Raw genomic sequence first — 17,824 nt, forward strand, 5'->3', positions numbered from 1 at the left:
CACCCCCCATTCCCTATAACAGCCCCTCTCCTCTCCACTTTAGGCCTCAAATTCATTTACCTTGAATTAGATTAAAGCTGAAAATATGAGAAAAAAATGTAGATTTCTTTCATGATTTCTTCCTCGGGGCCCACATTGGGTCGAATACGGTATTCAGATATATAAACCAAAAATACGATACCAAAAGGTTATGAAACTAAAATTAAAAAAAATATAGAATCACATGATCACTAGACTAGTACCACAGGGACCTGGCACGAAAATTTTTAACTAATAGTATACATATATATATATTATAGTATCAAGGGTATGAACTCGACGGTCGAGAAAAAAGGACCTAATTTTTAAAAACCATGATTATTTTAATAAATGGGTTCTATACAGTATTGACGGATATCTTACCTTAAAGATAAATAATTTATCTTTCCATTGAGTGCTTGATGAACAAATATATATATATGTATACTATTAGTTAAAAAAAATCGTGCGAGGTCCCTGTGACAAGTACACAAAGACAATAGCTACAACTGAAAAAAACCAAACGAATTACATGACCACTAGACCAGTACACAAAGAAATCAACTACAACTAAACTAAATATATTGAATTACATGACCACTAGACCAGTCCCGAAAGGAAAATAACTACAACCAAAAAAAACTATAGAATTACATGACCTCTAGACCAGTACAGAAACGAAAATAGCTACAACTAAACAAAAACTATAGAATTATATGACCTCTAGACCAGTACAGAAACGAAAATAGCTACAACTAAACAAAAACTATAGAATTATATGACCTCTAGACCAGTACAGAAACGAAAATAGCTACAACTAAACAAAAACTATAGAATTACATGACCTCTAGACCAGTACAGAAACGAAAATAGCTACAACTAAACAAAAACTATAGAATTATATGACCTCTAGACCAGTACAGAAACGAAAATAGCTACAACTAAACAAAAACTATAGAATTATATGACCTCTAGACCAGTACAGAAACGAAAATAGCTACAACTAAACAAAAACTATAGAATTATATGACCTCTAGACCAGTACAGAAACGAAATAGCTACAACTAAACAAAAACTATAGAATTACATGACATCTAGACCAGTAAACAAGGAAAATAACCACAATTTAAATAAAAAATATGGAATCGCATGACCTTTAGGCCAGTACACAAATTATTTATTCTGTTTTGGACTTGAACGTCTCCAACGAAACAGGTGGCTAGCTTTAGAACTTCGATAAATCCAGGTATTCAGTATTTGCCGATATTGTGTAAATAATATCAGCATTACATCCTTTCTTTACATTGAAATTAAATGTACCATGGTTTATATGTACAATAGGTCTCATACTCACGAATCGAGAAGAGCTTTTAAAAACATTTAATTCTCCATCCAAAATTACCAGCATTTTGAGAATTATAATGCATAGGTTTTAAGTTTACAACCACAAGTAAGAACTGAAAATGATTTTTACAGTAATGCCATCTGTACTGTACACCTACAGCACAGTGCGATAAGTATTAGTACATTACGGTCAGACCATGGAGCCAAGTTGTGGTCTACAATTTCATTTCACATTTCTCCAGTGTTATTAGGAATTATAAAGTGATTGCTGCAGACCTGTATGTTTTCATCTTATCACACACAACGCTTAAAAAATCAGAAATTTAAATAAAACAAATCATATAGATTACCGAAGAAAAATAGTAATGTCAAAAGTTAGGTAGGACACAGTGTATAATTTTAGCAGGATTTATGACAATAATTGGTGAAATTATAAAGTGATATTTGGTAAACTTCAAAAACCGAGGGTCGATCATACATTTACGGACGTGGTTTTTCAACGTCATGAAACGAAAACAAAATCTCGGTCTCAACTTGACTATGGAAGTGAAAACTGAAAGCAAAAGGTAAAAACATTATCCAAATGATACATTTAACGTTTTTATAATGCAACTAACAAAGATCTGTGTCTACTGGGTTAATTTCTCACTGTGGCATATTTCCGCCATCTTGTACCTGTTGAGAAATATATAAATAGGTATATATAAGACGAGTTATAACACTTATCGACATAATCGTTTTGGAAAGTCGAGTTCAACTATCGCGACTGACTATCATTGATCTGTCGTAATAAGGTTTACAAGTCGATTTTCCAGGATATAATCCGACTCTCCATGATGCAAATCGACTTGCTGAAATAAATAATCATATAATGAAAGTCATGTTATAACTCGTCTGACCGACAAATATCTCGACAAACATAGCTCGATATTAAATAACACGGTGGTAGAAATATGCCATCATAAATTTCTTCTCCAAGAGATATAAGACTACTTCATTCAATGATTTTATATGTTGTGATGTTGTACGCTGAAGTACGTCCTTTGGTTCATAACACGATTTCATCGATTGTGATTTTGCACGTGTATATACAGTACCATGATTCATAACATCATGATTTCAGCTGTTGTGATATTGCACATTGAAGTACGTCTTATGGTTCATAACATGATTTCATCTATTGTGATTTTGCACGTGTATATACAGTACCATGATTCATAACATCATGATTTCAGCTGTTGTGATATTGCACATTGAAGTACATACTATTTTACTGGTATACTACTTTTGTGTCCTCTACGCAGTCGAGTATATTTGTATACAAATGTAATTTTGTTCCACTTCATTTCATATTGTTTCATCTTAGTACATATACTTGAAACATGATTCAGTGAATATATATTGACAGTTTCACATGTTTTCATCTTTGAACAAGTTCTAGCTTCATCTTGGTACATGCGGGAAGTTTATTTTGTTTCATTGTTTTAGTTTTATTTTGGTAGACGTGAAAAGTTTATTTCTTTGCGTTGTTCTAGTTTCATTTATTTTGTTACATTGTTCTTAATTTTAATTTTGATACATGTTTTAGTTTTATTTATTTGATTTTTTTTTTCAGTTTCATCTTTATACACGCGGAAAGTTGATTTCGCTGGCATTATTCCAGTTTCATTTACTTCGTGTTGTTATTCTAGTATCAGATATTTTGCTCACTGTTTTAATTTCATTTACTTTGTTTCATTGTTCAAGTTTCCTTTATTTTGTTTTATTGTTTTAGTTTCATCTTGTAGCATGTGATAAGTTTATGTCTTTGCATTGTTCTAGTTTCATTTATTTGCTTCATTGTTTGTACACATGCAAAGTTTATTTGCTGTATCATTCCAGTGTCCAAGTTTATTTCTGTGCATTAACTTGGCTAGTTTCTTTTTATTTTGCCTGATTATTCCATATACATCTTGGTACAAAGGGGAAGTTTATTTCGCTGCATCGTTCTAGTTTTTCAATTATTTTGTTTTATTATTCTAGTTCATCTGAATGATCCACGTGGAATTTTTTGCTGCTGACCATTGTTCCATTTTCTTTTCTTTTGTTTCATTGTTGAAGTTTCTTTTATTTTACTTCATTGTTCGAAATTCATTTATTTGACTCATTGTTTTAGTTTCACATTGGTTCAAATTGGGAAATTATTTTTGTAATGTTATTCCCTTCCTTTGCGATTGGCCTCCGCCCTGAAGATTTGAATTGTTTTCAAGGCTTTATTTCCAGAACTGTTCAACTTCGTCACACTAAATTTCTGATTTATGTTATGGTGACGGCTTAGAACTTTGTGCCTTTTTGTTTACCATGGGAGATCACCACATGATATTTTACACTCCTTATTGTACTAGTCTTGAACTTAAAAACCACCCAATTTTCTCCAAGAAACTCTGAATATGCTATATATACCAATGCCCTAGTTGTATTTTTTGTCTACCGGCGACAATTCAATTTCGCAAATACCATTAAAGCAACAGAAGTCGGCAAATTATTGTGGAGTGTCCTCTTCGTGCTATAACTCCGTAACCATTCAACGCGACTCTTTCAAACTGTCTGCGTTTGATAAAAAAAAAATCGTTAATTAGTGCCCTTGTTGTACCTTTGAATATTAGCATACTGTAATTATATATTTTCCGTGTTACCATGGAAACGTATTCAGACGTATTCTATCTATAATAAACCCAATCTCTTTTAGCTGACATACAAAGGTTCTACACCAAGCATTGCTATGCTTTTCGGCTCCTTTTTTTCTTGTTCTTCTCCTGCATTGTTCTTGAATCATCGTCGTACATGTGAAATGTGAAATAACTTTATTCCGATAGATTTCTCTTCAGTTGGTGCAAGTTCAATGTTTAATTACTTCATTCTTTCATTTTAATCTTGGTACATGTTATATGATGAATGTTTTTTTTTAAACTTAATTCTTCTGGTTTTATCTTGGTATATGTTGAATATTTTTAAAAAAAATCATTCTAATCTACTAGTTTTATCTTGGTATATGTGAAATTTTTATTTTACTTAATTCATTCTTCTAGATTTATCTTAATGCACCGAAAACTCTTTTGTTTTATCGGAACACAGATATCTTTATTTCAGATGCAAATACACTATAATTGTTTCTCGTCATGTAGGCTGTTTCATTTCGTTTTTGTTTCAATGGTCTGCTATTGAATAACCTAGGACATAGGTAAACTGGACTAAATTTCTGGCATAGTTTAAGTATTGTTGTGCCTTAACCTTTATTTCTAAAATGTATACACAACCTTATGCTATTGTTGTATGTCCTTTTGCAACAAATAATATCAGCACTTACAGTGTTAATCAATACTTTTTATTACGCCAGGCGATAGTCATGCCTTTTCTTATCCATGCATTCCTTTATTTCACTCATACTGAGTTTTGGTACAGCCTGATACGGCAAGCGTACTTTGGCCCAATAGGAGAAATAAAATTAATTCTTTATAATCCACCAGAAGAGAAACAATCCATAACATTACTTGGCATTACAAACCAGGTGAGCAGGTCCTCTGGGCCTTTTGTGTTTTGTAATTGTTTATTTTTTTCTAAGCATATCATATTTTAGCATTTCTACCACAATAGTCAGTGTTATTCAGCTCTCAGGGTATCAAATAAACGTTGCAGCTGTTGATTAACAATTTGTTTATACCACACGTGGTATAAAGTATGTACGCATTCTGATTGGCTGAAACGGTGAACTTTGACCGAACTACGTCTTTCTGAGTGTCGTGTCATCATTCGTCAACGTCATCAATAATCGAGTGACGCCATGCTATGCTGTGATCGCTGCTTGTCGCCAAAACTGCTGTTGGATAGCATACTTATCCTCATCGTATTTCTATCGGCTAAAAGCGGATATAATTGTGGTAAAAACGGGTTACACAACGAGTGGTTGTTGGATATGGAATTTATTCCACACTCGTAAGTTAAAGCTCGTGTCTTTTGTAACTTAAATAACTCACTCGTGTGGAATAAATTCAATATTCAACAGCCACTCGTGTGTTACCTCTATATATCTTATACAAAATGAATTCCTTGTACAAACCATGCATCGTTGTTGTTTGGTGTCATTGGCGGCATGCTTCAACGTGATATCACTACAAAAACTACTATCACAAGAAGACACAACACGAATACACCATAACCTCCCAAAGCAACCCAGACATTAGCACACGCAACTCTTTCACACAGTGGATGCCTTATCTTAGCCCAACCCGAAGACTGAATTATACACGATGGGGTATGTTTCAATAGTTTTTGATAAATTAAAGATGCTCCACGCTGACAAATGGTAATTTTTCATTATCAAAATCAGAAGCAGACGATTTAGTATTTTTCTTTAGTTACAAAAGTTACTTACTTTACACCATTACCACCACTGAAAAGTCTGAGCTTCTAATTTTACTTCAAGTAAAAAACATGAAAAATAATCAATTGCATCCCGAAAAAATTCCGTAAAACTATATCCTATTTGGAATGATGTACTGATTCCGCATGCACCAAAGGCGAAATAAATTATTTTATATATTTTTTGTGTTAATTAGGCATATATATACACTATTAAACACCAATTAATTTTCAAATGACGAATATCATTTTTGCTCTGCCAGCGATGCAGCATCTTTAAATATTATTTCCTTGCGTGCACATTTTTTTTTCAGTCAAGTATACTGTTTGATATGATAGCATGTATGATAAATAGGGAGAAGCCATTTACAACAATCCATTTTTAGCAAAGTACAAAAATTCTAAAAATGAACTGAAATAAAAGAAGGGAAAATAGTATTGTTCTGTGTATATGATGCAAAGAAAAGCAACGGGCTAAATGAACTTTTCGTTCTTTATAGACAGCCAGACATTAAACAGTTACACTATCATGGTGTTTGTAGCGGAACGCTGAATGAGCGAGTGGTATTACTGTGAGCGGGCAAACACACAGTATCAGCAGTGATCCGTTAATCAATCGGGAAGGTAGAGCGACTAAGACGGTTAGGATAGCCGTGGTAATCTATTGGTGAATGGACCAAGGGCTAGGATAGCTGTGGTAATCTACTCGTGAATGGACTAAGAGCTAGGATAGCCGTTGTAATTTACTGGTAAATGGACCAAGGGCTAGGATAGCCGTGGTAATCTACTGGTGAATGGACCAAGGGCTAGGATAGCCGCGGTAGTCTACTGTTGAATGGACCAAGGGCTAGGATAGCCGCGGTAGTCTACTTTTAAATGGACCAAGAGTTAGGATAGCTGTGGTAATCTACTGTTGAATGGACCAAGGGCTAGGATAGCTGTGGTATCATACTTGTGAATGGACCAAGGGATAGGAAAGCCGTGGTTATCTATTGGTGAAATAATATAATTATATGTGGGCCGGATACTATTAGATATAATAACAATGTACTGAAAAAGAAGGCTAATTTCCTATCAGAAAGATATAAAAATTGACTATGCGTCGTAGGTAGTTTTTTATAAGTTATCTTGGGCATAAAGATATTTTGTTTACATATCGAAAATAAGTAGGCCATTCTGTGGATAATGACAATTATCAATCAAAATGATCGTGACGTAATTTGCTACAAAAGCCACCCACTTACGTCATCAGATCTATAACTGCTCAGTGACGTAATAATCAGACACTGATTTAGAAACATCAAGCGATAATCTACATCATTATGGCGTGTCAGTCGACAACAGTAGCAATGGCTATCATGATCACAAACAACATTATTTTCGTGGTAAGTAGAAATCGTGGACTATTTTTTCCATACATTTGAATTCCACATTCGTCTCATTAAAATCTAATTCGTCTTTCTGATCAATTTCTCCAGTCGTCTAAATGTTACCCGCCATTAGTCTACTATAATGGAAAGTTAAGCATCAAATATGCTCCCCAAGGCTATCCTTCGCACAAATACTTTCATCTTCATCGTCTTTATCATTTATAATGCACCTTCTTCTATTGTCAGATATAGAACTGTCTTTATGTTTTTACTAAATTCAAGCAAACGTTTATGGTTTTGTATTTATTTTGCATTTCCCGTGCACATAGTTTGGTTTTCAGAGATATTATATCATATTATGACTCGTGTGAGCTTCGGATGGCTTCGTTCGTTGTCGGCCTATACCTTTGCGTTGGTTGCAAAGAGACAGTAACCTTTCGTGAAATGTTTAATGCCCTTAGAGAGCGCTTGTGTACTGTAAGGACATACTCAAATTGTGAGGTAAAATTGATTTATATAGCTAGAAAAATGTCCTTTCTATTAGACCATCCACTTATATATGTATATGCATACTGAATTGCAGTGTCAAATATGAGGACCAAACCCTTTTCTTATTTTAAAGTTTCTGCTAAAGTTTCTGCTACCTGATCACATTTATTGTGCATAAATTATCAGTTTGAATTCTTTATGAATTAAATTTCAGTTGCCATTCTCCGAACCACTCTGACAAATGTTCTGTGACGTTTCCAGCCTTCATCAACCTTCATCTCGATTTCGAGTCTGCATTATCCTCCGGCAGTAACTAGCCAACCAATCAACCTAATCCAGCCTCCATCATCCTTCATTATTCGATCTTCAGTTTAGATTATTCTCTGTCATTAGGCAACTAATAAACCCTCTCCAGGTCCAATCAGCCTTCTTTACTTTATCTCCAGTCTAGATCATCTTCCATCAGTACTTAGTCAACCGAAAAACCTTCCGCAGCCTCCAGCAACCTTCATCATTCGACCCATATTCCAGATGCATCCTTCGTCGGAAGTCAACCTATAAAGTTTCCACATTATCTCTCCATCACCAATCCAGTTCATACACTGACATTACTCAATCTCCAGTTTACGTCATTCTTCATCAACTGTCAAATGATAAACCTTCCCGGGCTTCCATCAGTCTCCATCTCTCGGTCGCCATTGTACATCACCCTCCGTTAATAGTCAGCCTATTTTCCTTCCCCAGGCTTCCATCAATCTCCATCTCTGGATCGCCAGTTTACATCATCCTCCGTTAATGGTCAAACAAGTAAAATCACAATTTGCCTCACACAGCCATCTTTAATTCACAATATATCAAAATTTTGGTACCAGTCCTGTTTCCAAACAATAGTCATAGAGTTAGGGTTGCTAAGTTAATCTTTAAATTAAACACGAAGGCATTTGAAGGATATAAAGATGATTCATAAAAAAACACTGTAGAAAATAACAATGATATATTACAGTTATTAGAAAACCAGTTAATATATAAATATAAAATAAAGGGCATTTTTAAAACAGAGTTCATCCATAACATTTTAAAAACAATGGAGAGGGCATTATAAAAACAATGGGGAATGCATTATAAAAACTATGGAGAGGGCATTATAAAACAATGGAGAGGGTAATATCAAACTAAAGGAGAGGGTATTATAAAAATAATGTAGAGGCTATTATAAAAACAATGAAGAGGGTATTATAAAAACAATGAAGAAGGTATTATAAAAAACAATAGAGAGGGTATTATAAAAACAATGGAGAGGGCATTATAAAAACAATAGAGAGGGCATTATAAAACAAGAGAGAGGGCATTATAAAAACAATAGAGATGGCATTATAAAAACAATGAAGAGGGTATTATAAAAACAATTGAGAGGGCATTATGAAACAGTGTCGATAACTTGACCAGTGATAAGGGCATTATAAAAACAATTGATATCGCATTATAATAACAGAGTTCATCGGTAACTTGAACAGTGGAAATGAAATTATAAAACAATGGAGAGGATATTTGAAAAACTGTGGAGAGGGCATTATAAAATCAATGGAGAGGGCATTATTAAACAATGGAAAGGGCATTATAAAACTCGATAACTTGAACAGTGGAAAGCACATTATAAAAATGGAGAGGGTAATATCTAAACAATGGAGAGGGTAATATAAAAAAAATGAAGAGGGTATTATAAAACAATGGGGAGGGTATTATAAAAACAATGGAGAGGGTATTAAAAAAATGGAGAGGGTATTGTAAAAACAATGGAGAGGGCATTATAAAAACAATGGAGAGGGCATTATAAAAAGATAGAGAGGGTATTGTAAATTATAAAGACAATAAAGAGGGCATTATGATAACAGAGTTCATCGATCACTTGAACAATGGAAAGGGTATTATAAAACAATGGAGACGATATTTAAAAAATTGTGGAGAGGGCATTATAAAATATATGGAAAGGGCATTATAAAACAATGGTGAGGACATTATGAAAATAATGGAGAGGGCATTATCAAACAGAGTTCGTTGATAACTTAAAAGGTGGAGAGGGTTTTATAAAAACAATGGATGGGTCATTATGAAAACAGAGTTTTTTGATAACTTTAACAATAGAAAGGGAATTATAAAAACAATGGAGAGGACATTATTAAAACAATGGAGATGATATTATTAAAACAATGGAGAGGGCATTATAAAATCAATGGAAGGGGGTTTATAAAAACAGAGTTCATCGATAATTTGAACAGTGAAAAGAGTATTATGAAAACAATGGAGAGGGCATTATGAAAACAGATTCCATCGATAACTTGAACAGTTGAAAGGGCATTATAAAAAGAGACCAGCTAATCAAACTTCATGCGTTACCAACTCCAATTGTATGTATGAGAAGCTAACAAGTGTTTTGCATAGTGACATATATATATATATTAATTGAAAGTATTGGTTTACCAATGTGTCAGGAAATTAAATTTCATATTGAGGTATACCTCGGTGGTAAATAATTACTTCTGGGCGATAATCGATAAGTTATCTAGTGCGTGCATACGTATGTATTATATTTAACAATACGTCTGGTTTCATCTCAACATTTTCTTGTGTGCTATTTAGAACATAAAGAATGACATTTAAAATATATATTTAATCAATAAGCCGTATGCACAAAGTTTAGCAAGTAAACTAGCAAATATAATGATACAATAAATAGATGACAACACTTTCTCTGACAGTGTGTCCCACTCCCGATGGTTTCACACACACACTCTTGAGAAATTATTGTAATAAGAAGTAATATAATCAAAGTATTATAATTATATTATAGTATCATTGAACAATTTCACCAAAGTGACATGCTATAAAGGTAATTAAAACTATATTTCATTTAAAAGTTCTATAATTATAGTGATATTTTATCATAAATTAATACCATAAAAGTGATATATCATAAAACTTATATAATCAGAACTGTATTTTATTTAAAAATAATATTATCAAAGTTATATTTTATTATGAATTGATACAGTCACAGTAATATAATATAAACGTAATATAATCAAACTGGGCTGATTATACCAGTTTGATTATATTCCGTTTATAACGTAAAAACGTAATTTTACGTTTAAAATTAAACGTAAAATTACGTTTTACGTTATATAACGTTTATAATATATCACCACCAACTATGATGAAGTCACAGTTGAGAATGGGGGATATAAAACCATTTGGAGGGAAACAATGGTCCTTAATTTTTATATTAGGTATGTCGTTTCGTTAACAGAAACAATCCGTGTGTGATTGCATTTCAATGTAACGTGACCCTACCCAAATTGGAGCTGCAATATTGTAGCTCAAAAGACTTTTAGACAGAAAATGTTGTCGTCTTTAGAGCTACAATTGTTGCCTATTACTGCTAATGGAGCAAAGTAATAATTATCCAAACCATTAATAAAATGTTTGTTTGCATTTTTCCGTACTTTTTTGATATACCTTACCTACAAGGCAATAAATGTGAACCACTTGAAATATCAAATTCTTATTGATGCATTACTTTTTACAAATAATACATATGAAGGTCTTTCCGAAGGGAATTTTCACGGCAAGTCCACAAATTGTGAATTTGACGTCTTGTGAGTGGTAGATATTAAGAATGGTAGTTATGTTTGTTTTGGACAAAAATGCATTTATACGCACAGAATAATATGAAACCTACAAAAAAGTATAGAAAACTGTGCCCGATTGATTTTGGAAGCAGTGCTCCACTACGACACATAGGGACCAATTCGTACCCGGCTGAAAGGTATAGTAGGCCGGGTACTTAATTTCGTTCTATCGGAATTGGTACACTTATGTAAGAAAATCTTCGAACGTATGCTTGAATCCAGATTTTTTTCTTTTATAATTCGACAAGTAGATGCCTCCAGTTTTAATTTCATGATTTGTTTACTTGTCAGCAGTGCCTATATCTATAAATAGAAGGCTTTGATGCATGTCAAGCCCTGTGTTTCAGCAGGTTTGAGTACCCAAAATGGCACACCTCTTAAAGGAGGAGTGTCAATTTGGGCCCTCTGGTGGCCATGACCGATTAGCGTTGTTTTTTGTTTACAGCTAGATACACAGGGGTTAGGACACCATGTATATGGACTTCACAAGGGACTTCGACCTGACCTTAATCATATGGCATACAATAATGTCCTAACTCCAGGGTATCTGTAAAGAAAAAAAATAATGCGTATCGGTCATGGCCACCAGAGGGTCAAAACTGATACTCCTCCTTTGATTCGATTAATAAATGTCTAAACACGAGAAAAAATTGTAATTCATTTAAGGAAAGATAAAACATTTATTTAGTTTATAGAAGTCACATATCTGTCAAAAATATCCCATTCAGCAGTTGTTTTCTGTATTTTAAAATATATGGTGTTTTTAGGGTTGTCGCACGACGTAGTTTCCAAGATTTTTTCACAATTTAATTATTTTCATGTTAAAAAAAGATAATAAGCAACAGGAAAGAATATGACATATAAAATTGTCTCGGTTACTGTTAACCACCTTTACTTTTGTTCAGGACAGTTATTGTCAGTTTAAGTTGTAAACTGAAAAATCTGCTTCATATATATTAAAAATGTACCAATTTGAGTAGTATCACGTTATATTCAGACCTTTTACAAACCGTCTGCCGTTTCACCTATCATTACAATGTCATCCGCATACGCTGGGGGAACATGTTAATCATTTGCACATTCAGCATTTGCGGGGAATCAACTATATCCACTGCAAGAAAATGGCGATTTCAAAAGCAATAAGTCCTGTGTCTGAGTTTGTTTATTGCCTTCAGTATGAGTAAATAACGTGATTGTTTCAGTATACAAGTTTGATAATTTCTAAATTTCTGCGATAGGACTCATAATGCTTACCTTTCGAAAGCCACACATTTATAGCTAAATAAGAAAAGAATTACGCCTCTATTTCATTTCATTGGTCGAGTTAGGAAGGGCTAGGTTAAAGGATATACTGCATGAATTCACGGAATTAAGTTGTTTTAACTGAAATTTTGCAGTTGGTTGGACTCGTCATCTTATCGCTTGGATGCATTCTCATCTCTGGAGAGAATATCTCCGGTGGCTACCTGGTGGCGCTGTTTAATGCACTTCCAGAAGCGTCGGGGTCACTAGGGACATTTTTTTCCTACGTAGCAGTGAGTATGATCTTTGTTGGAGCGCTGCTCTTTCTTCTTGGGACTCTTGGATGTATTGGAGCCTGCGGTATTAAACCCCGTCTTCTATACACGGTCAGTATTCATCATTTATATATATATGTAGGTTACACAACGAGTAGGTGTTTGATATGGAATTTATTTCACACTTTTTAAAAACAAAATTGCATACAGTACGATCTTTAGTCATTTGTAACTTTTAGAAAATAACTTATGAGTGTGAAATAAATTCCATATCCAATAATCGTGAGTTGTTTGACCTGTCTCTACCACAAATAAATCATCTATATGGCTACCAGAATAAAATATACTTTATTTACCGACATATGCAAATAAGATATCATAAGCAAAAAGGTACTCTTTTAATATTTACAACTCTTAATTGTAGAAAAATGTATTAAAAATAAATCGTTTTAATTATTCCATGCATTCATACTTATTGTCTTTTTTTTTAATGTCGAACTTGAACAATTAACTTTTCGTTATCGAAATACATGTGGCCATGTTTACGGCAAAGTGACATCTACTTCCCGCCAAATAATCATCAAATCATTGGGAATAAAATATATTATATATAATAAAAAAAAAACCAATGAGGCTAGGACCTGGCACAACAGATAGCACTGTGAACAATCTACAACACATTGCTTTCGCTGATCACTTTCTCAAACATCATTTACCCTCTGGATACATCCTTCATTACCTTTCACACATTATCGAAATTTAATATGGTGTTTATATCTATATATTGAACATTCGTCTTGACAATAGACCACGTCAATTCTATCTACAACAAAGGAAGAGAATATAACATACAACATAACACACCAAGATAATAAAGAAGGACTCAAATCACGCATATTAACAACTTCAACATGCACATCATGCATACATCATTTTAGGAATTTTGGTCACTGTGTCCTTGAATATTGGTAAAGGTGAATCATATTAACAAACTGGGTAGCCACTTATGTCAGCATGCTACTAAATTAGGTCTCAAAGCCTTCTAGAACTTCACAAGAAGTCATTTGAAGATTTTAGGATTGTTGGTCAATCTAACCTTGAATGAAGATCAAACTCGGTAGCCCTTTATCTCAACATGCTACAGGTTCAATTTCAGGTCTCTAGGCCTACTAGAACTAGACAAGGAGTAACATTTTAGGATTTTTGGCCCACGTGACCTTGAATGAAGGTCAAGGTCAATCATATTATCAAACTTGGTAGGCATGTATGCTAGCATGCAACATGCCTAATGTTAGGTCTCTAGGACTACTAGAACTTGACAAGAAGTCGTTTGAACATTTTAGGAATTTTGGCCCATGTGACCTTGAATGAAAGTCAAGGTCAATCATATTATCAAACTTGGTAGGCATGTATGCTAGCATGCTACATGCCTAATATTAGGTCTCTAGGCCTACGAGAACTTCACAAGAGATCATTTGAACATTTTAGGATTTTTGACCCATGTGACTTGAATGATGGTCAAGTTCAATCATATCATCAAACTTGATAGCGCTTTATCTCAACACGCTGCAGCTTTAATTTGAGGTCTCTGGGCCTACTAGAACTTGACAAGAAGTAATTTAAACATTTTATGATTTTTGGCCCATGTGACCTTGCATGAAGGTCAAAGTGAATCATATTACCAAACTCAGGCATTTATGCCTAATCTTAAGTCTGTGGGCAGTCTAGAACTTGAGAAGAAGATTTTCTATTTGTTTTTCTCGAAAATTTGTACTTTTGAACTACCCTTATTTACAACCAGAAGTCGACGTTTTACAGAAAAAAGTGTTTGAGTAACTATTTGCTCCATTTTTTATTCTACTTAATATATTCAAAACAAATTTTATTATGTCTTTAACAAGATATTGACATAAGTTTAAAACCGGAAGTGAGGTCATAGCGGCCATATTGGATTTTCGACCAACATAAAAATGCTGCTGTCACACCTTCAACTCATGCCCTACAATATGGTGACACGGACATTAGAATATCTCTTACCATTTCGGAAATCCTTTGTATACAACTTTCTGTGCAGAAGAATATTAAAAATACAGAACAAAACAATGGGTCTTTACACCCACAGGCGAAAAGCCCTAAAAATAAATACTTAGGATAAATAGTGAAGAATTATGTCAATATTGACACAAAACAACAGGAAATTGGTATAATCGACCAACTTTGAAGGTGCATCATTTTAAATGCAAGGTTAATTGACAAAGGGTAATTTTGAAGAATCTAATAACAAACTAATTTTGTTAAGAGTAAAATGTTAGTATTTTCTTTATCTGAAGAGGGTTTTTCGTCATTTCAATACTTTTTTATATTACATTTATTATTTTCCCATTTCAGCTTGTATTATAAAGTTAATTGTGTATTCCAATTCTTACAAATGAGACAGACATTACTCTTTAAATGTTGTTATTGTTTGTTATTTTTGATCGTGAGATAAAATCAAAAATGTTTTCCCTAATTTTGAATTTCTTATGTATCCTGGTAAAGTAATATCGACTACTAATCCAAAACTATTTTCAGCCATATTTTGTTTTTTTAGAAAATACGGTTTCAGTGTTGAATATTTTCTGTGTCGTTGTTGTTCATAGATCAATATCTGACACTACAAAATCAATAAATACTTACCTATGTAGCATTGGTAGATATTGTGAACGACAAGTTATACTTATATGAGGGATATGTTAATTGATTATGTATACTAGTCTACTTTAATGACCGGGGAAATCTAGTGATTGAATGGCCCGTCAAATATGACCAGGACGTATCTATGTACATATCGATTGCTAACCTTATAAAACATAAGTAGTTTGAATTGTCTAAGCTTGTAGTAGCAATAACAGGAATATTTATCAATCAATATTTTACAGAAAAATGATTAGCAATGGCGTGTAGACACGCATTACCTGACAATGACAAGATTTAAGACCAAAGTACGTCATTAATTATTATGTTGCGGTATGGCATAGAAGGTCGACTGCAAACATGTTTCTGTGACAGGTTGTTATGAAGCTCTCAAACTCTCTATATCCTATTCGATAAATACGAAACCAGGGTTAGTTCAATCAGGAGGTTAATTATCAAAGATAGAAATTGAAGTCGGATTTTAGGAATATAATTTTCTTTGAACTTAGACGACATATTTAGAATTCATTATACCAAAGCTATGAAATATTTAGATGCTATTTCAAAGCATTATTATTAAAGAAAACTCCAATACGATAAATTACCATTTTTAAAAAGGGGCAGCGGTGGCCGACTGGTTAAGATGTCCCGACATATTACCAGAAGCACTCTAAGCACTGCGAGTTCAAATCCTATGTGGGCTGATCGCTGGTCGGCGGTTATTCTTTGGGTACTCCGGCTTTCCTCCACCAACAAAACAAACATTGCACATCCTTATATGACCCTGGCTGTTGATAGGACGTTAAACTAATAAAAACCCACTTTAAAAACAAAAGTTATTCTAAAAGATGATAAAGGTTTTTACGCCTTTACCATATAGAATCAAATCTTTTGAAAACTATTTATTTAGATTTATATGGAATGGACAAATTTATAGAATCAAAAGACAAACTTTAGCAAAGGAATATACGAATGGAGGACTTAAAATGATTAATAAAGAATAAAAAAAAGCATAATTGCATTGAAATCATCTTGGATAAAAGACTTTCTTGTGATGAAATTCAGACATCCTCTCTCTGGTATAACAGACATATAAAGTATAATTGTGTTTACTATTATTATTGGCATGACAAGGATGTGGATCGTATAATTGATGTATTGAATAGTGATGGAACATTTCTAAGTTTAAATCCATTTAAAGACATATTGAGGTATCATGGTTTATGTAAATCTATAAAAGCGGGATTTAAGAAAGTTGCGGTAACCTGGGATGGTAATGTCTCTCAAAGACAATACTTATTCCAAGTCACCTAAAACTAATATACAAAGTATGAAAGTAAGCCGTGAGTTGTACAAATTGTAAGTTGAACATGAATATAAAAAATGATGACATCTGAGAGGAAATGAACTATTATACCGAACTTTGAAAAAGAATAAATATCATACATTTTAAAACTACAAAAGACACCTTATTTTGTAGAAAACTAGAACATATTACATCACAGATAACTAACAAAGTTACTGTGTGATCTTAGCCATTAAATTTAGTGAAATCAGAACCTGTAAATTATTTAATTCTTCTAGTATACTATCATATTTTCTCTTGTTCCAACATGCCAAACAGGCTTAATTTTGACTGAAAATTCCTGAAAATACATTTAGTTTCACATAAACGTTGACATGACTACAGAGTTTCTTTTTACAATGGAATGAATGAATTAGATATCTTTACGTAAACCTAATTTCTACTCTTTAATATCACTTTCTATGATTTTTAACTCAACTCTTCACTTATCTTAACACCCTTATAAAACATTTCTTCAAAATACTAGATATCTAACATTAATCATGTATTTACTTTGTTTGGGTGACTTTATTGAACTCTGTAGTCATTATGGGGCCGCGGTGGCCGAGTAGTTAAGATGTCCCGACATATTACCACAAGCCCTCCACCTCTGGGATACGGGTTCGAATCCCATGTGGGGCAGTTGCCAGGTACTGACCGCTGGCCGGTGGTTTTTCTCCGGGTACTCCGGCTTTCCTCCACCAACAAACCTGACACGTCCTTACATGACCCTGGCTGTTAATAGGACGTAAAACTAAAACAAACCAAACTTTATTGAAGTTTCTGATATAAGGTAATGTAGTGTTTATGTTTTGTTTATAAAAAGCATTATTGCTGCATATATAATATATGAATATGTATGGGTGATATGATTTATTGATTTTTATCGTTGTTTTTAAGTGTCTCATTGTGCTATTGATAGTCCCTATTCTGTGTGCAGGTGGTGGTGTGTGTATGAGTATGTGTGTGCGTGTGTGTTAGGGT

This window comes from Argopecten irradians, chromosome 3, assembly GCF_041381155.1.
Source record: "Argopecten irradians isolate NY chromosome 3, Ai_NY, whole genome shotgun sequence".
Classification (NCBI taxonomy): Eukaryota; Metazoa; Mollusca; class Bivalvia; order Pectinida; family Pectinidae; genus Argopecten; species Argopecten irradians.